Source organism: Aquarana catesbeiana, linkage group LG10, assembly GCF_042186555.1.
Source record: "Aquarana catesbeiana isolate 2022-GZ linkage group LG10, ASM4218655v1, whole genome shotgun sequence".
NCBI classification, from domain to species: Eukaryota; Metazoa; Chordata; class Amphibia; order Anura; family Ranidae; genus Aquarana; species Aquarana catesbeiana.
In genome coordinates this window covers 67,395,909-67,422,819 of record NC_133333.1, presented here as the reverse complement: position 1 = coordinate 67,422,819, position 26,911 = coordinate 67,395,909, and positions in this window count along the sequence as shown.

The following is a 26,911-nucleotide window of genomic DNA, read 5'->3' as shown; positions in this document are numbered from 1 at the left end:
AAATAATTCTTCTCTAAACAGAAACGCAAACTCTTCAGTAGGAAGTTCTTATGTTTACTTGAGAGGTCAGAAAATTTGGATAAGGCCCATTGTACTGAAGATAGAGCATCTTCATGTCCGATAATAGTGTACAGGGACCCTACGTCGGCTGTAGCCAGAATACAAGGAGAGGAGCAACTGGTGGACTCCATAATTTGAATAACATGTTTCGTGTCCTTCAGGAACGCTTCAGTTTGATTCACTAGCGGTTGGAGGAAATGATCTATATATTGACCCACCCTGGAGGAAATAGAGTCAACACCATTGACTATAGGCCTACCAGGGGGGTCAATAATATCCTTATGGATTTTCGGAAGACAATATATAATGGGAGTTCTGCAAAATAGGGGGTCCAAGTAAGACGCCTCCTTCTTTGTCAGGATCCCCAATGTCTTTCCTTCTTCCACAAGCCAGTGTAATTCATCCTTGTAAATCAACATGGGGTCCTTATTAAGAATCTGATAGGTATCTGGGTCATCCAGCAATCTAACAAGCTCTGCGAGATATTTGGATTTGTCCAGAATAACTAGACCCCCACCCTTATCTGCTGGGCGTATATTTATACCATTTCTAGCCTCCAGAGTTTTCATACCTTGCCTAATATACTGTAGGTCCAACACTTTTCTTACTTTCATCTTCTCTAGATCGTTAAACAACATGTTTTTGAACACTTCCAAATATTTATTATCCGGGTTCAGAGGATTGAAAGTAGATTTATTCCTTAAACCGGAATGCGAACCTTTTGTAATGGCAGGGATTCTGGTAGGGTTTGACAAAAAGTACTTCCTCATATTTAGATTCCTGACAAATTTATGGATACTCACATAAGTTTGGAATTTGTTCATGTTGTGAACTGGAGCGAATTTGAGCCCTCTGTCTAGGACTCTCATTTCATTTTCACTCAAGACACAACTACTCAAATTATATATACCTGAGCCAATAGGGCCTAATGGGGCTTTTTCTTTTTGTAATCTCCTGCCCCCTCTCCTTCCTCTCTCCCTCTTTTTCTGGATAGGTCTTTTGTTTGTGGGGATGGTTGCGATTGATGTCTCCACCATTCCATATGATTGGGCGGAGGCATCAGAGCTCCCCTCCCCGGCCCACTCTGAGCCCCCGAAAAATCCCCTTCCTCATTGGAATTATGATGTTGAAGAGGGGTAAATCTATTAGATAAGGGTAATGATTCTCCACGTATGGGTTGGGGCATGTCCCTTCTTCCATAATTGTTAGAATAATCATGGTAGTCATGATAATTCTGCCTATGATCTTCCCATCTACGAGGAGATTCATAATTTTGTCGATGATAGGAATAATAAGGGGTGTCCCTGATAGGGGTCCCAGGGGGGCCATGTTGTTTGCCTTTCCCTCTCTTCCCCTTAAAATCCCTTCTCTTAGCTAAACCTCCTCTATTATTAGAAGGTGCAGAGGGGGGATGGTTATAGGAATTGGACATAACCGGTAAAAATCTACCTGAGTTAGAATTCGGTTCCACCTGGGGTAGATTGGGATTTACCTCTGATATAGGGGGGGCAGGACCAGTCTGCCATTTAAAAATGTTACCATTCCTAAAATCATCACAATCTCTAATATATTTTTTCTTTTTCTTATTTTGAGCTTCAACATCCCATTTGGCAAGCCTGTTGCCAAGGTCAGTGGATAATTTTTTGAACTCTTCACTGTTTAAAATATAAAATATAAAATGTTACTACGTGTAACTAATAAAAATGCGACCCGCTCCCTCGAAGGGAGTCTAGTTATTGTGACATTTTATAAGTTTAGTTATTTTTTGAGATTAGCTTCGGTGATTTATTACTGCTATAGTGAATCCCTTTATGGTTCCATCATGAGAAGCTAACACTTCCGTTTTTGAGTAATGGTTACCATGGTAATCTATATACAATTTGCTCTATTGGCTGCGGTGATCAGCTGAGCTATTTAAAGCGGGTGCACCACGTCATGCCGTCGCCGCTGAAGAAGTCCCGCCCATCACAAGGGACGTAACGCGTACGGATCATTACCACGTGACTCGTGACGTCACCCGCATCTTGCTTACCGATTCCCGTGGAGTATCTTATACGTTTCTATCCTTCGCACTGGGGAACAGTGCCTTTCTTGTAAGTTGACCTACTTTTAATAAAACTTTTTAAGCTATAGACAGAGAGCATTAGATGTTATTTATTCTATTGCATGTGATCGCTCCACGAGACCGCAAGCTGTCTGGTTCCAGTTACCTGCTCCTGTATATCTCCCACTGTGGGAAAAGGCTGTTTGAGACCTGACTGAATTTATTCAGGGGTCCACTCGCTGAGGTGAGCGGCTAGCGATACTGTTGGTGGAGGTTTATCACTATATGAGTCACTCATCATATTTGGATATCACTTGCACACTGGGATCCTCATCTGGAATTCCTCTCTCTTTATGGACATTACTTTCTCTCTTTATGGACATTTATGTTAATTGAAGATTCTTAGGGACATTATTTTGTCAGCGCTGTACTGCTTCTATATATTTGTTCTGTTGGATTTGATAGATTTTATCCTCAGTATTCAGCTGCTTTAGCATATTATACAAGGGATTAGCGCTGGTTGAATTTCTTATTAATGTGAGATTATCACCTGGAGCAGTAATTTTCTTCTTCTGGAGTGATCTATAAGTTAGCTATATGATTATATATGTTTCTCTTCCTGTGATTACTTTTCAGACCTTTTCATCTATATCTGTCATCATTTTATTGCATTCTGTTTAATTGGACGCTTTGACATAGTTGGATTAACCCCTGCGGTCTGTTTGGACAGAGGTCCTTTTTCCAACTGCAGTCATTTGTTGCTTTGTCATTAATTATTATTATTATTATTAATAAACAGTATTTATATAGCGCCAACAGTTTATGCAGTGCTTTACAATATGAAAGGGAGACAATACAGTTATAATAAAATACAAGAGGATTAAGAGGGTCTTGCTCAGAAGAGCTTACAATCTAATTAATGCAAGGTGAGGTTCTAATTAATGCAAGGTGAGGTTCTTTAGATCACCATACTCCCATTGTGGTAACTGATTAAGGAGTTTTTTTATTATTTCTGGTCATTCTGATGTGTTTATAGGTGTTTTGTCCCCCATATCCTACTTGGGGAATTAAGTACCTGACTATCTTCACCCACTGTTTGGCACTGCCGCCTGAGAACTCCCTATGTTAAACATATACATTTTACAGGTGTGTGTTCGGTATTACTAGCTTAATTTATCTTGCTAATGGGGTGAGTGTCTTTTGCTCCCCCCTTTCTTTACATGTGTGAATACAGATATATTTATATGTATGTACATATCACTCTTTTTGATACAGTCTTTACGGGTTTTCACCTAAATCTGGCTCCCACACTCACCCGGGAGACTGCCATTTTGTGCCGCTGCCCCTTTGCTTTGTTGGTGAGGGCTGCGCGGTGAGTACAATGTTTTACCTTGATCGATGATTACAGACTGGGGAATGCCATGGTCCATTTATTATAGTAGATTTTGTTTAGATTTATATACATTTTCATTATTGTCTGAATGCACTGTGTCATTGTTGTTTACACATGTTGAGGCATGTGCATTCATATTTGAGCATGTATTTATGTTTTGTGTATACTATCTCTGTGTTTATCTCTTTACAGATCAATATTCCTCCTATGTTAAACTCCTGAAGAAGCGGGTTTCCCACGACACATGTAGAGTGACAGTCTGGATTATTCCAATATAGGTCCCCCATTGCTGGGAGGATACTATGTCTCAAATATCCAGTCCATGATAGAGGAATATATGTTTTAATGATTCATTTGTTTTGTTGTCTATGTTTAGATAATACTTGGTAAATCAATTTTAATTTACTTAATATATACCATGATTTAAATAAGAATTTAGAGTTGTGAGTTCATAGCGTATCATGAAAGTCCTGAGTGCCTCAATCCACTTCCACATCTAGTATTTTGATGTTTAGGACGTAGGTACTGCAGTTATCATATATTTGTGTAGCACATGTTACTATGGCAAAGGAACCTTGGAAGCTGGCACCTACCGTTTTTGATACAGGATTCTCTTACCAGCCCATAGCTGGAATGGTATACTGCCGAGTCAATGAAATGGATGGACTCATGTGATGTGCCCAGATTGACAGAGATGGTCCTACACATTTGCTCCTTGGGCACGATGTTGGTAAGTATATGGAGCCCTCTCCTTTCAGAGGTTAGATGAATCTGAGGAACCATGTGATCTTATCCCGGATGGACTACTCATACCACGGGGGACGCTATAGCTATTCCTGCTGCAGCCTCAAAGAACTCACGACCACCTGCTCTAGTATCCCAAGCATCTCTGGAATTTGTGATTTGCAGTAAAGAGCCATCTAGGTTGGCCTCCCCACTGGACCAGAAGTTGAACTGGAACTGTCCGCCTCTTCTCCTGCCTCAGGAGAGCTAACTGCACGGGATTCCGCACTATCACTGCCTACCTGCGTTCAGGAACCTTCAGCTCAAGTGGTATCCACACTGCATCGTTGCTGAAACCTTCAGTGTCTGCTCTTCCCACCAAGGGCATTACGGACATGGCTAATGGACTCTCCCGTGCCCGAACTGTCGGAACAAGTCCCACTACAGCCCTGTGTGTCTTCCACTGCTGCTGCTCCAGTACCGGATGAGCTGCAAGGGCCAAGGACCACCTCCACGGAAACCTATGTACAGATGTCTTAGGGGTATCTAGTGTTTGAGAGCAGTGAGTAGGATTTCCCATGAGTTCTTCCCTGTCCTGTCACCCAGAACAGTCTACCCCCAGGTCTTAGATTGAACGGTTCCAGACTGTCTTGCCACCCTGAGGATTCATGCCTCCTGCAAGGGTCAGTACCTCCCGGTTGGAAATTAACCAGACTCCCCCACCTGCAAAGGTATTTTGATGCATGAGATATGAAGAAAAAAAAAAAGTACAAGTTTCCCTATGTGCCTGTTCCATAGCTTGAAGGAGGGGAGACAAAAGATCTACAGTCGGGCCATATGGGAGAAGCTTTGGGTACCGGAACACCTCTGGGAGTTTCATCAGCAGAACAAATACATTGAGGCTCACTTTCACTGGCTATACCAGGACTACAATATCAGGAGACATTTTTATATAGACTGTGTGGAACTAGTGAAGCTTCTATATTTGTACCCTGTAATCCATCAAGTAAATGGGATCCACCCTGTTATGGAAGAAAGGGTAGCCTGGACCCAGTGTTTAATGTGTACAAGACCCCATTGTTTTACTGATTGCTGTTGCACTATTTTATATACTTTGCATTGTTAACGTTCCTGTTGTTGGTATTTATTAGGGGGATAGTCATTGCCAGGAGGAAAAGGGGAGGGCAAGTGTAGGCAGGTTGCCTATACTTTATTAGTTAGGCAGTGGCTGACCCAGGCTGGGGAAGGGGTTAATATTCTGCACCCACCCTGTGCTATAAAGGAGGGGGAAGGCCAGGTTCTGGGTTGCTCGTTTTGCCTGTGCAAGAGGATGCTGCAACTAACATGGGGCACTGAGAGGGACTGCCGCACCTGCAGGGGATCTGCCAAGCTTTGGGAAAACACCTATCATGGATTACTAGCTTGCTGAGGTATGCCTGGGCAGCAGAAGGAGTCTTGCAGTTACTATGGGTAACCAAGAACTAGTACAAGGTATATTGCAGCCGGTCAAGAAGCATGGTACCTGGTGTAGGTGATGGGTCCTCTGGTAGCGAGGGGATAAGTGTTCTGGCTCCCTCCCCAGCAGTCAAATCCCTACAGCAAGCGGGATTGAACCTACACGCATAACCTGGGTTTGCACGAAAGGTATACCCACGTGCAGGGCGACTGGTTCTTCCCACAGGTGGATCCTGACAATTTGGTCGGGATCCTTTCAGAGCCTGAAGCAGCTCTGCCATATCAGCTGACAGAGGGCAATAACCCTGGGTCACAGGACAGAAAGTAAGTGCACTCCTGTGACCTATAAGAGAAATATGGCTAAAAAAGTTTGGACCATACTTCTGTTTTAAGCACTATCCCCACAATTACTATATTAACGGAATGCTGCAATTGTACTTTTTTGCATATATATTCTTGTCATTTTTAAGTTTTAATATTGAGTATGCTGCATAGTAGCTATCACAGAAGATTTTTTACCTATCCCACATATAACAATCACTATAATAGAACATTGTATGTTTTTCTTTTCCAGTGAAACAATAGAGTATATTTATTCTGTTTAGAAACAGATTGTGTAGGAGGAGAAAGTTTGGTAGTGAAAGACAGAAAGGGAGCAGGAGACAGAAGCCCTAGCATGATGCCCCCATCCTTGCATTGTCCCAGTAAATAGAAGGCAGCCTGCTTGGCGATCAGCTTTGCCTCCCACTTCTCCCAGTCATTATTTCAGGCCACTGAACTTGGCATGTATCCTGGTGTAGAACAGCAGACTGGGGAATAATGAGGCGGATGGGCTCATGTGGTACTGTGAACACACTTTTGTTCTCATATCTTCCAGGTCCTGCCTGTGTGTGGATCAGGCTTTTGTGCACACTCCCGCCACAACAAGGCAGCATGCCGCAAAACATTTTGTGCAGCTGCTGGAGTGTGAAAACTAAACTTGGAGGATGTCAGCGTGTGTCTGGGGAGTAGGGAATGTGGAATCACAGCCATCAAGTTCTATAACTAGATATTTAAAAGACAAATCCAAAGTGCTAAAGTACTGAGCATTCACACTTCTGTGATTAAAAAGCATATACTTTTTAAGCACAATTTTTCATTTACGTGGTCTCTCACCACAATACCAAACTTAGGATTTTCTCTCTCTAATAAATACCACACATTATTTCAATTAAACTATCCCACTTTGGAAAACAGAGTTTGTCAAACCCTTATGCCCCGTACACACGGTCGGATTTTCCGACGGAAAATGTGTGATAGGACCTTGTTGTCGGAAATTCCGGCCGTGTGTGGGCACCATCACACATTTTCCATCGGATTTTCCGACACACAAAGTTTGAGAGCAGGCTATAAAATTTTCCGACAACAAAATCCATTGTTGGAATTTCCGATCGTGTGTACACAAATCCGACGCAGAAAGTGCCACGCATGCTCAGAATAAATAAAGAGATGAAAGCTATTGGCTACTGCCCCGTTTATAGTCCCGACGTACGTGTTTTACGCCACCGCGTTCAGAATGATCGGATTTTCCGACAACTTTGTGTGACCGTGTGTATGCAAGACAAGTTTGAGCCAACATCCGTCGGAAAAAATCCTAGGATTTTGTTGTCGGAATGTTCGATCAATGTTCGACTGTGTGTACGGGGCATTAAAGTCTGGTGCTCATTTCATTTATCCTTTCTAGGCAGAATCACAGCTATTAAAATTAACATATTACCCAAAGTACTATATCTCTTTAGAACCCTTCCAATTTCATTATCCAATTATTATCTCTCCTCTCCCTATGCAGAGTTATAAGGGGAAAGAAGAGTAATGAAAAGAATATTATATGAAGCATTTACCTAAAGCGGAGTTCCATCCATTTAAAAGTCAGCAGCTACAAAAGGTGTAGCTGCTGACTTTTAATAATCAGACACTCACCTGTCCCACAGTCCAGCGATGTAGGTGCAGGAAGCCTCGCTCCTCTTCCCCCTCCCCTTCGAGGCATCGGCATTCTAACTGTGGGCACCCGGCTGAGGCTTCACAGCGAGCCGCGCTACTCGCTGTGAATGGCCGGGGAATCTTCTGGGACCTGTAACATGTCCCAGAAGATTACAGGGAGGGAGGGGGGAGAGGTGAACTTCCTTCCAGCGCCGCAGAGCCCAGGGAGGAAGTGGGAGCTGGGTGCCCATAAAAACAGGGTACCTTCTCCTCCCGCCAAAAAATGACATGCCAAATGTGGCATGTCAGGGGGTCACCTGCTAGGGCCGATCCTACCCAGGGTGCGAAGGGTGCTTTGCACCCAGGCGCCTGCAGAGGTGGGGGCGCCGAAGAGCCAGACTTCTCCCCTCCCTCCTTCTCTCCTTGTGAGTGTCTGTCCAGAACTTCAGCGTGAGCATAGTGCAGCCCGTCCAGCCTGGCAGTGCTCGAGGGAGGGGCGCTCCTCTTCCTGACATGAGGGTTCTAGTCAGTGGCTGCTGATGTGCAGGAATAAATTCCTCACACTGGGATACCGCACTGTCTCTACCAACACCAGTTGGAATGCCTCCCCCTCCCATCTCCGGCTGCACAGAGAGAGAACTGAGGTGAGTCAGTGTGCTGTGTGTAGGAATGGCATCCCCTGCACACCTTTAGATGTGCTCTGGGCTGCCCCTGCTAGGAGATGTTTTATGGCATGATAGATTACATAGGATACACAGGCCCTGTACCTTCCTGCACCTCAGTAGTTCATTTACAGGTGTGATGTTTAATGAGATTTACTAAGAGCCCTTTCACACTGACAGTGCAGGGGCATCGGCGGTAATGCGCTGCTACTTTTAGCATAGTTGCCAACAGTCCCGATTTTCCCGGGACAATCCCGATTTTGGGACCCTTGTCCCGATTTAATTTTGTCCCGGGTGTTTTCCCGAATTTTTGGGGTTTGTCCCGAGAAAATCGTGAGTGTTTTTGTAAAAAACGGCAACGGCTCCACAAAAATGGCCGCCGTTGCCTCCACGAGTCAGTCACAAAGTTCCCCTTGTGTTCAGTGCAGGGGAGAGGGGCAGCCAATCCGCTTCTCTCTTCAGTGTACAAATAGAAAATTCTATTGTACACTGAAGCCTATTGGCTGGAGGGATTGGCAACCCCTCCCCGCTCTACACTGAACACAAGGAAGACGTGATCAGCCTCCACTGCCATCACCCTCCGCCCCCGTGTGTCCAACGGAGCTCTGAGGAATAGTGGGAGTGACGGGAGGGAAGAAGGGAGGCTTTCATCTGGCTGTTCAGGAGTTGTCTGACCTGTGAGTAGTGGCCTGTCAGTGTAGTGGGGGAGAAGAGAGATAGGGGGAGGGGGTGTACTCAGTGTATGGGAGGCTTGGAGCTTTCCCTGCAGTACACTTCTCAAAGGCTGAGGTCCAGCATGGATGGACTGGGGCTCCGCTGGCTGGGGACATTGATGGTCCTGGCTCCCCTCTTGCACACCATGTCACCACCATACCTGCACCCCTCTCCCCCCGTGTCACCACCATACCTGATTCCCCCCTCCCCCCTGTGTCACCAACATACCTGCACCCCCCTCCCCCCTGTGTCACCACCATACCTGCACCCCCCTCTCCCCCCCTGTGTCACCACCATACCTGCACCCCCCTCTCCCCCCCTGTGTCACCACCATACCTGCACCCCCCTCTCCCCCCCCTGTGTCACCACCATACCTGCCCCGCCCTCTCCCCCCCCGTGTCACCACCATACCTGCACCCCCCTCTCCCCCCCGTGTCACCACCATACCTGCACCCCCCTCTCCCCCCCTGTGTCACCACCATACCTGCACCCCCCTCTCCCCCCCTGTGTCACCACCATACCTGCACCCCCCTCTCCCCCCCTGTGTCACCACCATACCTGCACCCCCCTCTCCCCCCCCTGTGTCACCACCATACCTGCACCGCCCTCTCCCCCCCGTGTCACCACCATACCTGCACCCCTCTCCCCCCCTGTGTCACCACCATACCTGCACCCCCCTCTCCCCCCCTGTGTCACCACCATACCTGCACCCCCCTCTCCCCCCCTGTGTCACCACCATACCTGCACCCCCCTCTCCCCCCCTGTGTCACCACCATACCTGCACCCCCCTCTCCCCCCTGTGTCACCACCATACCTGCACCCCCCTCTCCCCCCCCTGTGTCACCACCATACCTGCACCCCGCCCTCTCCCCCCCGTGTCACCACCATACCTGCACCCCCCTCTCCCCCCCGTGTCACCACCATACCTGCACCCCCCTCTCCCCCCCTGTGTCACCACCATACCTGCACCCCCCTCTCCCCCCCTGTGTCACCACCATACCTGCACCCCCCTCTCCCCCCCCTGTGTCACCACCATACCTGCACCGCCCTCTCCCCCCCGTGTCACCACCATACCTGCACCCCCCCTCTCCCCCCCCCGTGTCACCACCATACCTGCACCCCCCTCTCCCCCCCTGTGTCACCACCATACCTGCACCCCCCTCTCCCCCCCGTGTCACCACCATACCTGCACCCCCCTCTCCCCCCCTGTGTCACCACCATACCTGCACCCCCCTCTCCCCCCCTGTGTCACCACCATACCTGCACCCCCCTCTCCCCCCCTGTGTCACCACCATACCTGCACCCCCCTCTCCCCCCCTGTGTCACCACCATACCTGCACCCCCCTGTGTCACCACCATACCTGCACCCCCCTGTGTCACCACCATACCTGCACCCCCCTGTGTCACCACCATACCTGCACCCCCCTCTCCCCCCTGTGTCACCAACATACCTGCACCCCCTTCTCCCCCCTGTGTCACCAACATACCTGCACCCCCTTCTCCCCCCTCTGCTGGGGGCACCTTATGTAAGGACAGACTCTGCTGGGGGAACCTGATGGCATCTGGTGGCAGGTGACGTGGCAGGTGACACGCTCAGGGGTCCCACTGATTCTGCATTATGGTGAGTTGAATGATTTCATTATTTATATTACAATGTAATAATAGTAATAATGCGCTTCAATCATCCTGACATTATAACAACCATGGTGCCGGGATGATTGAAGTGCTAACACCAGGTGTTTGGAGTATCTTTATCTGCTGATTATTAAACTCTGGAATACACATTGCTATTATGGTGTAGGATCTGGGTCTGCTGTCCCTCCATCCCTCTACCCCCCTTTCCCTCTGCATCCCTCATTCATCTCAGACTCTAACCACACCCCATTTAGCCACGCCCATGTAAGCCACGCCCACTATTTCATGTAAACCACGCCCATTTTTCTGCGCGGCGCGCTCCGCGCGCCGCATTTTTCCTTTTTTCTATGCCCCGCCTACTATCGCATGCCCCGCCCCCTAATTATAGCCTGACTCCGCCTACAGCCAAAAAAAGTGTCCCGAATTTTTTTTTCCCAATGTTGGCAACTATGCTTTTAGTGGCGCTTTACCGTCGCTTTAGAGGTACATTTAACGCTTTGCAGGCACTGCCTATTGATTTAAATGGACAAGGGTGCTTTAGGAGCGGTGTATACACCGCTCCTAAGGCGCCTCAAAGAAGCTACTTGCAGGAATTTTTTGGACGTCGTGCCAGTGCTCTGCTCCAGTGTGAAAGCATTCAGGCTCTCACAGTGGGATTGCAGATAAGGCTTTTTCCAGGTGCTATTTTTAACACTAAAGCACCTGAAAAACGCCTCCAGTGCGAAAGGGGTCTAATGGACCATCTCCTGTACTATGTCTGCAGACTAAGGATGAGCTCCAGCGTGTTCGCAAGCTGCACGTGCAGAGCCCGCCAGGAACTCGGCACTGCACAGCGCAAATCACATGCAGTGAGACATTTTCTGATGTGCGGCTGCAGAGATCGGGAAATGCCTCACAGCTTGGGATTTGCGCAGCGCATTGCCGACTTCCTGGCAGGCTCTGCACGTGCAGCTTGCAAACACGCTGGAGCTCATCCTTAGTCTGCAGTCTCGGATCATCTCCTGTAGTATGTCTGCAGTCTCTGATCATCTCCTGTACTATGTCTGCAGTCTCTGACCATCTCCTGTACTATGTTTGCAGTCTCTGACCATCTCCTGTACTATGTCTGCAGTCTCTGACCATCTCCTGTACTATGTCTGCAGTCTCTGATCATCTCCTGTATTATGTCTGCAGTCCCTGACGGTCTCCTGTACCATGTCTGCAATCTCTGATCATCTAGTGTACTATGTCTGCAGTCTCTGGTCATCTAGTAAACTATGTGTGCAGTCTCTGATCATCTCCTGTACTATGTCTGCAGTCTCTGATCATCTAGTATACTATGTCTGCAGTCTCTGATCATATCCTGTACTATGTCTGCAGTCTCTGATCATATCCTGTACTATGTCTGCAGTCTCTGATCATCTCCTGTAGTATGTCTGCAGTCTCTGATCATCTCCTGTATCATGTCTGTAATATTTCTGGGGGCTCTTTCTAACAGACTCTCTAACAGAAGCGCTCTCTGTCTCCATCAGAGAGGCCCCCCTCCAGGTCCCAATAAAGTAAAGTACTCTTGCTTCTCTTCCTGTATTTTGTTTATTGTACCTGTAAGGATCCTAGGGTAATGAAGACTTTGTGGTGGAGCATCTATGTGGTTGAGTCGTTGCCATAGAAATATTTGTAAAGGGGAGGAGTTACTAAAATGACCACGCCCATGTGGGGGCGCCAGAAATATTTCTGCACCCAGGCGCCTGTGACCCTAGGATCGGCCCTGTCACCTGCACTTGAAGCGGAAGTTCCATTTTTGGGTGGAACTCTGCTTTAATATATAGTATATTGGTTCCTTTATTTTTGTACCCAATGTTGTATTTTTTTTACTTTTCTAAGTTCAAGAAGTACCAAATTCATGCGTACATGCAATTATGATGTCTTGTATAATCGTAATTATTATATGTAAACACATATACACATGTATACAAGTACTATAAGTGCCGGTTCACACAGGGGCGGCTTCAAAATTGTCCTTTGCAAGCCGCCCCGTACAGCAGGGCTGTCTTAATGAGTGGGCACACCTTGGCACTGCCCAGGGGCCCCAGCTGCATGGGGGGCCCCTGCACTTTCCTTGAGCCCACGCTGCCCCAAAATTGGGGGCCCCATGATGGCACTGAGCGTGATGAATACACAGAGGAGGCAGGCTGGCAGCAGTCTGCGTGCTGTGCAGAACGATAGCTATTATTTTACAGCCAGCAGGGGGGGGCAGGGCCAGAGTGCCAGTGATGCTCTGACCCCGCCCCATGCAGCTTGAATGCTCGGGACTCGGAGGCTGCGGGGTAGGAGCTGGAATGGTAGCTGCTGACTCGGCAGCACTGAGAGCCCGCCTGTGAAGTAGCCTTGTGGATGGTGTCATGGTGAGCCCAGCTGTCCAGCACTGTTTGCACCAAATAGCCTGGAATGCCCGGAGGGATGCTCCCTCCTCCTCCCTTCCTTCTGCTTGCTTGATTAGTATAGGTGATTCCAGTGCTGGAGGTGGACACAAAAGTTTACATGCACTGTATCTCCACTGAAAAGGGGGTACTACATGGATGGAATAATGGTGCTGGGAGATATCAAGGGTGTATGGGGAAAAACAAGGCTGAGGGGGGATCTGGGGTGTATAGGGGGTAGCAATGCTTGGGGTAGCTTGGATGGCTATAGTGCTAGAGGTATCAGGGATGTAGGGAGGCCACAGTGTAGGGGGTATCAGGGATGTAGTGGGGTCACAATACAAGGGGTATCTTATGGTATATGGTAACAGTGCTAGGGGGGAATATCTAGGGTGTAGATAGGTCAGAGTGCTGGGGGGATATCTGGGATGTAGAGGAGGTCACAGTGCTGGGGGATATCTGAGGTGTAGAGGGGTCAGAGTGTTGGGGGATATCTGGGGTCTAGAGGGGTCAGAGTGATGGGGGATATGTGGGATGTAGAGGGGTCAGAGTGCTGGGTGATATCTGGGGTCTAGAATGGTCACAGTGCTGGGGGGATATCTGGGGTGTGAGGGGGATATCTGGGTTATAGAGGGGTCAGAGTGTTAGGGGGATATCTGGGATGTAGAGAGGGTCACAGTGCTAGGGGGATATCTGGGGTGTAGAGGGGTCAGAGTGCTGGGGGGATATCTGGGGTCTAGAGGGGTCAGAGTGCTGGGGGATATCTGCGATGTAGAGGGGTCAGAGTCAGTGGCGGAATTATAGGGGTCACTGAGATCGCCATGGCGACTGGCCCCCTGTACCCTTCGATAGGAGGAACGGCAGGAGGCGGCTGAGACGAGCTCCCCGATCATCAGCCGGACTGTAATCGGCACTGACTGTGCAGGGAGCTCGTCAAAGTGAAAGCACAGTGTGTGCTGTGCTCTTTATCTCCCCCCTACAGTGCAGTACCCGGCAGGAAGAGTTAAGGTAAAGGTCTGCTGTTTTTTTAAATCTATTTACTGTATGTGTATTTATATATGCGTGTGTGCGTGTATGTATGCATGTGTGTGTGCACATGTATGTGAGTGTGCATGTATGTATGTATGTGAGTGTGCATGTATGTATGTATGTGAGTGTGCATGTGTTTATCAGTGGCGGTGCATCCATAAGGGCGCACAGGCACCACCCCCTCTCCCCAGCCACCCCTCCCTCTATGACCAATAGCATGAATCTATCCATGGCCACCACTGCCACCCCCATATTTAGGTGTCCGGACCCTTTTCGGGCACTGGGCGCCTGAATTACAGCGGCGGGGGGATGTTTTTGAAGCACCTGATTAGAGCCATAGGCTCTAATAGGCTTCAAAATAGGTGAACTGCGAGTGCCATGCTTGGCGCTCACAGTCCACCCAGGTGTGTTAGAAAAGCGAAATAATATTCACTTTTCCTAACACTGAACTGCCTTTCTGCCAATCAGGTGTGCGGGTCTGTTACCCGTCACCTGATTGACTGAAACGATAGGCGCGGCTATTGGACACCTATAAGGAGGAGAGGACAGAGATGAGGACGGCAAGAGAGGCATGGAGGACCCCGCTCGTAGCCGTCACCTGCTGCCCCACCGAGACAGAGTAAGTGCTGGGCAGGCGGCGAGCGAGCGGCGGGGGTGGGGGATTCACAGTGGCAGCATTCAATGGCACAGTTGCAGCATTTGATGGCACACTGGTGGCATTTAATGGTTACAGTGGCAGCATTCAATGGCACAGTTGCAGCATTTGATGGCACACTGGCGGCATTTGATGCACACTGGCGGCATTTAATGGGCACAGTGGTGGCATTTGATGGGCACAGTGCCGGCATTTGATGGGCACAGTGGCGGCGTTTGATGGCACAGTGGCGGCGTTTGATGACACAGTGGCAGAAATTGATGGCACAGTGGCTGCAATTGATGGGCACAGTGGCTGCAATTGATGTTTTTTTTTTTTCATTTCTCAGTTTGCTTGCGCCTCCCTAAAAATTTTGGGCACCAGCCACCACTGGTTTATATGTGCATGCATATGTGCATTTATATATATATGTGTGTGTGTTTACATGTATGTATGCACATTTTAGGTATACGCTTTTAATCCTGACCCCCTATATGTGTAGAATCGGAACCAATTTTTTTTTTTTGCTTGTTCACAGTACCACCAAAAAAATGCTGTTCCTCCGAAAAACGATCCATGCTCAGTTCGCTTTTCAGAGGCATTTGACAGCCGGTAAAGAGGCAATATGTTGCCTACTGACCGCCTTTTTTAACCCCTTAAATGCATCATCACTATCCCGCAACTGCATGCAATGCACACAGTTGCAGGGTGGTTGCAGTGCAGCCCCATTCACCTAGGTGTGTACTTCAAGGGTGCCCTGACTGAAAAAGATTAAGAAACACTGACATAGAGGAACCCATCTCTCCATTTTCTTCCTGCAGCCGCTGAATGCCTGTGGGAGGGAGAGGAGGAGAAGCTGGGGAAATGGAGAAATCGGTTGTAACCGGGCCCTGGTGTTCTGCCATCGGGCTCGGAGGAAAGAGCCCTGTCCAGGAGTCAGGGGGGCCCTCCATGGTTTGTTGCATTGGGGCCCTGAAGGTTCTAGTTACGCCACTGGTCAGAGTGCTGGGGGGATATCTGGGATGTAGAGGGGTCATATTGCTGGGGGATATTGGGTGTAGAGGGGTCACAGTGCTGGGGGGATATCTGTGGTGTAGAGGGGTCAGAGTGCTAGGGGGATATCTGGGATGTAGAGGGGGTCACAGTGCTGGGGGGATATCTGGGGTGTAGAGGGATCACAGTGCTGGGGGGATATCTGGGGTGTAGAGGGGTCAGAGTGCTTGGGGATATCTGGGGTTTAGAGGGGTCAGAGTGCTGGGTGGATATCTGGGATGTAGAGGGGTCAGAGTGCTGGGGGGATATCTAGGGTGTAGAGGGGCCATAGTGCTGGGGAGGCATCAATCTAGCAGATATATTATATGCATAGGACAGCTTTGTTACTTTATGTATGTAGCATTTTCCCACTGTTTCTTTGCTGTACAGAATGATTGTTCATGTTCTGCCTCCCACCTACTTGATGTCTGTTTACCTGCGCTGTCTCCACTGTAGGGCCCCAGAGCATTACTTTGCCCAGGGGCCCATGATGCTATTAAGACGGCCCTGCCATACAGCGTGACCTCAGCGCGGCTTGCAAAGAACTTCTTTAATAGAAGTTAATGCAAGCCACTCCGAAGTGGCCCCCAAAGTAGTACAGGAACCTTTTTCTAAGTCGGAGCGACTTGAGTCGCTCTTATTCAGAACGGTTTCATTGTACTGAATGGAGCGTGACTTGTCAGGCTGACAAGTCGCCTGACGGGTCGCCCCTGTGTGAACCGGCATTTAATGTTACTTCTCCTGTTATAAAAATATTTTTCAATAAAAAGTTTGTAAACAATAAAAAAGCATTTACAGTATTTTTCAAATGTATTTTAGGTGGGTTTGTCTCCAATTGTGGTACATTTTGTATCATTTTTTAACCATTTGTCATGCAGTTTCTATCTGTGATTTCCAGGCGGATTGCTATTTTCCTGTAGCAGCATTGCATAAATGTGAACCTCTGCTTTGCCCATTATGGCAAAGGGGCAATCTCTAGGCTCAAGTACTGTCTTGTGTGAAGGGTGTGTGCAGCCAATGTAAAGCATATCTAAATATTTTTTTTAAGTATTTCAGCTTAAAGGAAAGCTATGGTCCCAGCATACACTATGATCTTTTAACATCAGCATTGTAATAGCAACGCAAACAATAGTTATATTGACAATCCAATATAAGTGTGACAGACTCACCCGGGATAGAGGCTGTTGGAGGGGACTGAATGCAAGCCTCTTGCCGACCGATTATGGGCCCTGGCATTTGGGGGAACGGTGCTCTTTGTGAGCTGTATACCTGGGGACTCTTGAGGTGGTATTACTGTGGATTCGGGTCCTGGTCCCCCAGGACACACAGACTCTGGGGACCCTGTGTATGCCATTTCATTGGCTGTTTACCCCGTGATCGGCTGTTCAAAGTCACAGCCGATCACCTGTCACAACAAACTCGGCGGCGCGCTCCGTGCGCGCCACCGAAGGCATACAGAGCAGGGATCGAGGAAGGCGAGTGTCCCTTGGACACAGCACTTCCCCGATCAGGGTAAACAGCCAATGAAATTGGCTGTTTACCAGGTGACCGGCTGTGTCCAATCACAGCCGGTCACAAATGTAAACATTGAGTAGCGGTTACCATCTGATCCCTGCTCTCTCCTCACACACCGATTTTGTTGTGACAGGTGATCGGCTGTGACTTTGAAACAGCCGATCACGGGGTAAACAGCCAATGAAATTGGCTGTTTACCGTGATCGGGGAAGCGCTGTGTCCGAGGGACGCGGGCGCACGCCGGCATGTTATCCTGCTGGACGTCATATGACGCCCAGTCAGGATAACGCAACCACTTCCCGGACGTCAATATGCTATGGACCGGGCGGGAAGTGGTTAAGCAATCCAAGACATACCCTCCAAGTCACCATTTCCCTATGGCATACACATGGTCCCCAGAGTCTGTGTGTCCTGGGGGACCAGGACCCGAATGCACAGTAATACCACCTCAAGAGTCCCCAGGCATACAGCTCACAAAGAGCACCGTTCCCCCAAATGCCAGGGCCCATAATCGGTCGGCAAGAGGCTTGCATTCAGTCCCCTCCAACAGCCTCTATACTGGGTGAGTCTGTCACATTTCTCCCCCATCAAAGGTTGACTAACAAGGTCCCAGTCACAGCCGATCACCTGTCACAACAAATTCGGCGGCGCGCTCCGTGCGTGCCGCCAAAGGCATACAGAGCAGGGATCGAGGAAGGCGAATGTCCCTTGGACACAGCGCTTCCCCAATCAGGGTAAACAGCCAATGAAATTGGCTGTTTACCATGTGATCGGCTGTGTCCAATCACAGCCGTCACAAATGTAAACATTGAGTAGCGGTTACCATCTGATCCCTGCTCTCTCCTCACACACCGATCGTGAGAGGAGAGAGCAGGGATCAGTGAGTGAAATCAGTGTCTGTCTGACATTATTGTATTGTACTGTGCACAACACGGCCCCTCCAATAAAGAGGACCTGTCACACAGCCCATCTGTCAAATAGCCCATCTGTCAATCAGCCCATCTGTCACACAGCCCATCTGTTAATCAGCCCATCTGTCACAGGCCCACCGCCATCTGTACGGCCACACAGGCTACCAGTACCGCCATCGGTACCACCACCAGTAACGCCACTAGTGCCTCCATCAGGCCCACCATCTATACTGCCACACAGGTCGCTACCAGTATCGCCACTAGTGCCGCCATCGGTACCACCACCACCCGTACCACCGTCAGTACCGCCATCGGTACCACCACCACCCATACCGCCACCTGTACCGCCATCACCACCTGTACCGCCGCCACCACCACCCGTACCGCCATTGGTACCACCACCAGCTGTACCGCCATCGGTACCACCACCACCCGTACCGCCACCGGTACTGCCACCACCACCTGTACTGCCATCGGGACCACAACCACCTGTACCGCAATCACCACCTGTACCGCCACCACCACCTGTACCGCCACCGGTACCGCAATCACCACCTGTACTGCCACCACCACCTGTATCGCCATCGGTACCACCACCACCCGTACCGCCACCGGTACTGCCACCACCACCTGTACTGCCATCAGTACCACCACCACCTGTACCGCCACCGGTACATCAATCACCATCTGTACCGCCACCTCCACCTGTACCACCATCGGTACCACCACCACCGGTACCACCACTGGTACCGCCACCACCACCACCACCACCCGTACCACCATTGGTACCACCACCACCCACACCGACATCTGTACCACCACACAGGCCCGCCACTAATACCTCAATCGGTACCACTACCACCAGCAGTACCATTACACAGGCCCGCCAATAAGCATTGCCATAATGTCCAAAGGGTTTACACACCTGAGGAGGCATATGAGATTCTTGCCATGTCGGATGATGAGAACAGCGGGGAGCTCACATCATCTGGTTCGGAATACGAGCCAGTGGAGGATAGTGGATCAGAGTCCGAGTCCGTGGAGGAAACCGTCCCTCCCAAAAGAATGAGATCAGGACCAAGATCAGGACCAAGATCACGAGATCTGCCCACCACCAGCAGCACCAGACCCCAGGAAGAGGAGCCCAGTACAAGTACTGGAATTACCCGCCCAACCCGAAGAACCCAGCCCCAGTCATACCTTCCCAATGCCCTGGCAAACCCCTTATGGTTGCCTGCCAACTCAGGATCCGCTATCATCCCCCCTTTCACCACACAGCCAGGTGTGCAGCCCAACACTACAAATTTTTCTCAATTTGATTATTTTTCTTTATTTTTCCCACAAGATTTTCTGCAGAATATGGTGGATCAAACTAATTTGTATGCATCCCAATTTATTGCTGCCAACACCAATTCTTCCTACGCCCGCATGTTCCAGTGGCGATGTGTCACAATGGATGAATTTAAATTGTTTTTGGGCCTAACTTTCAATATGGGACTTACAAAAAAGAACGAAGTCCATGCATATTGGTCCACCAACCCCATCCAACACATGCCCATATATTCCGCTGTCATGTCCAGGACAAGATACGACATGATTATGCGTTTTCTCCACTTCAATGACAATTCACAGTGCCCTCCCTGAGATCATCCCAACCATGACAAATTGTACAAGATACGCCCCCTAATTAATTCTTTTTTCCAGCGATTTAGAGAAGTTTTCATCCTAGACCAAAAAATTTGTGTGGACGAGTCCCTCATACATTTCACTGGCCGACTGCACTTCAAGCAGTATATACCAAGCAAGAGAGCCAGGTATGGGCTGAAGTTAAATAAATTATGCGATTGAGCCACTGGATATGTCTTCACATTCCGGATCTACGAAGGCAAAGACTCCCAGCTCCAGCCCCATGACTGCCCCACATATATTGGAACCAGTGGGAAAATTGTCTGGGAGCTGGCATACCCCCCTGTTCGACAAAGGATACCATTTATATGTCGACAACTATTATACCAGCCTGCCCCTTTTTCGTCATCTTTACAGTAAAAAAACCCCGGCCTATGGTACCTTAAAAAAAAACGTAAGGGATTCCCACAAAATCTGTTGACAAAAAAATTACAAAATGGAGAATCGGCATTCATGAGGGACGAGGAGGTGTTGGCCATGAAGTGGAGGGACAAGAAAGATGTCCACATCCTCTCTACCATCCACAATGACACCGTGGTGGAGATCCAAAGAAGACACGGCCCCATTGTAAAGCCCGAATGTGTCCACGACTACAATATGTATATGGGGGGGTGGATTTAAACGATCAGATGCTACAGCCCTATTTATCAAACAGAAAGTCCCGTTACTGGTACAAAAAAGTTGCCTTTCACCTGTTTCACATGGCCCTTTTTAATTCGTTAGTCTGCTACCAAAAAGCAACTCAAAACCAACAAGTCACCTACCTCAAGTATATTGAAGATATTGTCACTGCCCTCATTTACCAAAAAGGTCCCGTCCCAGGAAGCATTCGCTCGGATAATGTGAGTCGACTTGACGAACAACACTTTCCCTATAGCATTCCCCCCACAGAATCTGGAAGAAGATGCCAATTGAAATGCCGTGTATGCAGCAGAGGAAGAGTAAGAAGAGATTCCAGCTATTATTGTCCCCAATGTCCCTCCCAACCTAGCCTGTGCATCGGAGATTGCTTCAAAAATTATCATACATCCATCCAACATTAGTTCCCTGTATTATTACCAGACTGCCATTTCCCCATTTTCTTGCTACCATGTTAATTAACTGACCCTGGCCTGTTTACCGACGATGTCTTTGCTTGCCGATTTAAACCACGTTTCTGACTTCCATGTGCACCAACCTCAGCCTGTTTACCGACGATGCCTCTGCCTGCCGATTTAAACAATGTTTCTGACTTCCACGTGCACCGACCTTGGCCTGTTAATCGACCATGTTTTTGCCTGCCACTTGGACTTATCTTTTGGCCATCTACTTTAGTATACAGGGGTCTCACATATGTGAGGTGCTTCAGAATAGCGTTCTGAGTAGAGAAAACCAGTTTTTCGTTTTCTATGCTCCCAGAACTGGGTCTGGTTTCCCGGAGGCTTCAAAGCGATTTGGGTGGGAGAAGCCTCTACCCCTGTCCCCCTGGCCCTAAGCTTGATGGTCCTTCCTGCTGCCTGGACCAATACTTTGGCTGTGCTGACCATATTGCTGCCTGTAAAGACCCATGACATTATGGACCATGTTTCTTCCTGCTGTTTGGACCAATACTTTGGCTGTGTTGACCTCTACTGACTTTGGACAGTATTTCTGCCGGGACACCTCTGCCTGCTACCTGGACCTGTGCTTTGGCTGTGCTCTGGCTGTGCTTTTGGCTGTGCTTTGGCTGTGCTGACAGTATCTCTGCCTGTACGAACTATGGACAGTATTCCTGCCTGCTGCCTGGATGATTGCTTTTGCTGTCGCTGACCTCATTCCTGCCTGCTGCCTGGACCGATGCTCTCCTCTGTGGACCACTGCACTTCTAAACTACAGGTAATCTTTTGTTATTTGGTATGTACCTGCTATGTGTTAGAAATATGAAGGGCCTTCAAAAATGTGATCGGTAGTCAGAAAATGATATGTGTAATTAATGCTGCTAGAATGCCTGGAGGTGCTACTTGGATTTTGGGCCTCTGTATGTGGCCAGGCTGTGTAAAACTCTCAAACATGTGGTATCGTCATACTCAGGAGGAGTAGCAGAATGTATTTCGGGGTGTCATTTTTGCTATGTACATGCTATGCGTTACAAATATCTTATAAAGGGACAACTTTGTGTAAAAAAAATGCATTTTCATTTTTTTCCACATTTGGACAAAAATGAACCATTCAAAAGACTCATTATGCCTCATAGATTATATGTTGGGGTGTTTTCTTTCCAAAATGGGGTCATTTTGTGGACAATTCCATTGTCCTGGTGCTCCAGGGCCTTCAAAAATGTAATAGGTGGTTGAGAAATGAGATGTGCAATTTATGCTTGTAGAACGCCTGAAAGTGCTACTTCAATGTTGGGCCTTTGTATGTGGCCAGGCAGTGTAAAAGCCTCACACATGTGGTATCGCCATACTCAGGAGGAGTAGAGGAATGCATTTTGGGTTGTCATTTTTGCTATGTACATGCTATGTGTTAGAAATATCTTATAAATTGACAACTTTGTGTAAAAAAAATGCATTTTCATTTTTTTCCACTTTTTTCAAAACCACCTGGAAAAAAATGAACCATTCAAAAGACTCATTATGCCTCACAGATTATACGTTGGGGTGTGTGCTTTCCAAAATGGGTTCATTTTGTGGATAATTCCATTGTTCTGGTGCTCCAGGGCCTTCAAAACTGTAATAGGTGGTTGAGAAAGGATTATTGCAATTTATGCTTGTAAAACGCATGAAAGTGCTACTTCAATGTTGGGCCTTTGTATGTGGCCAGGCTGTGTAAAAGTCTCACACATGTGGTATCGCCATACACAGGAGGAGTAGTGGAATGCATTTTGGGGTGTCATTTTTGCTATGTACATGCTATGTGTTAGAAATATCTTATAAATGGACAACTTTGTGTAAAAAAAAAATGCATTTTAATTTTTTTTCCACATTTTCCAAAAACTTCTGTAAAAAAATGAACCGTTCAAAAGACTCATTATGCCTCATAGATTATACGTTGGGGTGTGTGCTTTCCAAAATGGGGTCATTTTGTGGACAATTCAATTGTCCTGGTGCTCCAGCGCCTTCAAAATGTAATAGGTGGTTGAGAAAGGATATGTGCAATTTATGCTTGTAGAACGCCTGAAAGTGCTACTTCAGTGTTGGCCCTTTGTATGTGGCCAGGCTGTGTAAAAGTCTCACACATGTGGTATCGCTATACTCAGGAGGAGTAGCAGAATGTATTTTGGGGTGTAGTTGCAATTATGCATATGCTGTGTGAGAGAAATAACCTGTTAATATGACCAGTTTGTGTAAAAAAAAAAAAAAAAAATCTTAATTTTCCCAAGAATTGTGGGAAAAAATTACAGCTTCAGAAAACTCACCATGCCTCTTAGTAAATACATTGGACTGTCTACTTTCCAAAAAAGGGTCATTTGGGGGTATTTGTACTTTCCTGGCTTGTTAGTGTCTCAAGAAATGAGATAGGCCTTCAGGTGAGATAGTACATCAGGTGTGATCAATTTTCAGTGATTGGCACCATAGTTTGTAGACTCTATAACTTTCACAAAGACCAAATAATATACATTAATTTGGGTTATTTTTACCAAAGATAGTAGCAGTATAAATTTTGGCACAAATTTATGAAGAAAAATGACTTGTTTGCAAAATTTTACAATAGAAACTAAAAAAAGTAAGTTTTTCTCAAAATTTTCGCTGTTTTTTTTGCTTATATCGCAAAAAATGAAAAACCCGAAGGTGATTAAATAGCACCAAAAAGAAAGCACTATTTGTGAGAAGAAAATGATAAACATTTTGTTTGGGTACAGTGTAGCATGACTGAGTAATTGTCATTCAAAGTGTGAGAGCGCTGAAAGCTGAAAATTGGTCTGGGCGGGAAGGTGCAAAAGTGCCTGGTATTGAAGTGGTTAAAATGGGACAGTAATATTTATCCCCAATAGGGGGTGGAGAAAAGGAAGCGCCACCTGAGTGCAGTATTAATATAAAAATTTTAATGGCATATAGAAAATGAACACTTACAAGAAAGACAAATTAAAAAGGCTCATCTGTGAGTAGGCAGTGTGTATCTTCCTCGAGTTCCAGTCCGGAAGTTGTATCAGCATTGTAGGGCTGCAGATGGAGGCTAGTAGCTGGTATCTCTTCCTGTGGCCATCAGGGAGAAGCTGAGACCGGCGTGGAACGCACGGAGGTGGTGCGTGACATCACGGGTCATCCAAGGACTTCCGGGTACACTCCAGGGGGAGGGCTAACACCAAGGGAGGGTTCTGAAGGCTGAATGTGCTTGGCTACGCGCTCGGAGCTGCTGCTCCTTCAATAGGCCTGAAGGGGAGTGTGTCAGTGATGTGCTATTTATATGCCGGCGCTGTGGGACAACAAGGCTCAGCGTCGGCTAGCAGCACATCACTGATAAAGGCTGTGAGAGGCTGTTTACTCGAATCAGGGGTGATCTAAGGCATAAACTACATGTTTGAGAACACTTAATGGCAGATATTGATATGATCGCACTGGAATACTTAAAGGCACATAAGGGCTAAGTGTAATTAAGAAGTATATATATGTTAAAACTAGGGTTGTCCCGATACCACTTTTTTAGGACTGAGTACAATTACCGATACTTTTTTTCAAGAACTCGCCGATACCGATTACCGATACTTTTTTTTAAATGTCACGTGACAGGTTTTTTTTTGCTATTTTTTGGGGGGGGGGGGGGGGGTGAACGCTGTATGTGTGTGTGTTTTTTTTTTGTTTTTTTTTACAATTTTTATTTTTTACAATAATATTTTTTTATTCTTTATTGTTTTTTTTTTTTAATCAGCCCTGTTGGGGGGCTTTGGTGAGATATCAGGGGTCTTAACAGACCTCTGATATCTCCCCCTTGAGACAGAGAAAGAGACAGAGGATAGAGATTCCCCAGTCCCTTTCTCTGCAGCATCAGCTGCACTGAGAATGAATGGAGAGAAGACAGCGGCTCCTCTCCATTCATAAACTGACACATTGTAATCACAGGAGATTACAATGTTTCAGTTATGTGAATGGACAGAGTCAGCTGACTCTATCCATACACAAAGGAAGGAGGGGGAGGACGGAGGAACTGAGGGGGAGAACGGAGGGGACAGATAAGGAGAGAGGAATGCAGGGGACAGATAAGGAGAGAGGAACGAAGGGGGAGTACGGAGGGGGACAGATAAGGAGAGAGGAATGCAGGGGACAGCGGAAAGGCACAGAGGAAAGGAGGGGGCACGGAGGAGGATGCAGTGACAGTCAGCTGTGAGCAATCACCGCTGTATGTCACTAAAGCTGGTGAAAGCCACTGGGGGAGAATCTTGTAACTCCCCCACGCGCCGATCACAGCTGTCCTCTAGGTATCGGGGGAAGCATCGGGAGCATTTGCCCGAGTACAAGTACTTGGGCAAATGCTCGGTATCGGTGCCGATACCGATACTAGTATCGGTATCGGGACAACCCTAGTTAAAACTATAAAAAATATCTAAAAAATTCTAAATAAATGGGGATTATATGAGAAATATAAAAAATAGCGATATACATTTAGATGGGAAAAATAAAATTAAAAAATATATATACAAAAAAATGTATATACAAAAAAATTATATATAATTAAAAAATATTTATAAAAACACATATATATAAAAACTAATATGAGGATTAAAATAAAAGTAGTGATGAATTTGAATAAAAAAGGAAAAGGTGCTTACAAAACATTATTTATATATATATGTGTATATCTGTATATACTCTCTAAAGATGGTGTTGAAAAAAGGTAGAGCAGTATATGATAGGGGGAAAGGTGTATATATATATATATGTACACACATACACGCACACACATATATATACATATATATATATATACACATACATATATATACACATCCATGTACAATAGGCCATGTAATGGTATAGGATGTGGACTGAAAAGCGAATGAGGGGGGGGGCGGGTTTTTAATTATGGGGGGGTTTGAAATAAAGACAGAGAAGAAGGGGGAAGGGGAGTGGGGGGGGGAAGTGGGGGGGGGGGAAGCAGGGGTAGGACGGAAAAAGGAAAACGGAGGGGTGGGGGGGTTTTGGGGGGAGCCAAAGTGAAAAGGGGGGAAAAAAAAGGTTGGGGGAAGGAAAAGGGGGGGGGCCGGGGGAGACAGGGGGAGCAGGGAGTAAGGGTAGTCTCATGGGGGGGAGGGAAAAGAGGTGGCTTATAGTAGTGTGTGTACTTCAATTTCCTCGTTCAGCCCACCGGGTGTAAGGGTACCCAAAGAATAGATCCAGTAAGTCTCTTGTTGGCACAGGCGTTTGAAGCGTTCGGCTGAAGGATATGTGGCGGGAATGGATTCGATGACTCATACACTAAGGCCAGCTGTAGACCGGCCATGGTATGTGAGGAAATGTTTGGGGACGCTATGGTGGTCTCGGCCCTTTTCAATAAAGCGCCGATGTTCCCCAAACCGTGCTCTGAGTGCCCTTATGGTCCGACCAACATAAAACAACCCACGGGGACAGGTAAGGCAGTATATGACAAAGTCCGTAGAGCAATTGTAGAATTCTTTGAGGGTGTAACTTTTTCCTTTGGCGTTGAAGGTTTTTTGGCCATGGTGTACGAATTGGCAGGTGAGGCAGAGGGGTTTTTTACATTGATACATCTCTCTGAGGGGTATGAGGACAGGTTGTGGAGGGATGGGTTGGAGGGACTTGATTTTACTAGGGGCAATTTTGCTTGTGATGTTCTTTGATCTTCTGTAAGTTACTTTGGGTTTGATACCGACTGTGGTTTTCAGGTGAGGGTCTTCCAGGAGGATAGACCAATGGGACTCTAGTATTTTCTCCATTTTCTTATGTTTATCATGATATTGTGTGATGAAACGAGTTGGTTGCTTGACAGCAGTTGAGGAGTTGTGGCGACTGGTGGGAGGCTTGCGGTAGTTGTTGAAGGCTGCGTCTATGAGTGGAACGGGATATCCTTTATCTTGGAATTTTTTAGACAAGATTTGGCCGTGGATTTCGTAGTCAGAGTGTCTGGTGCAGTTCCTCCGGAGGCG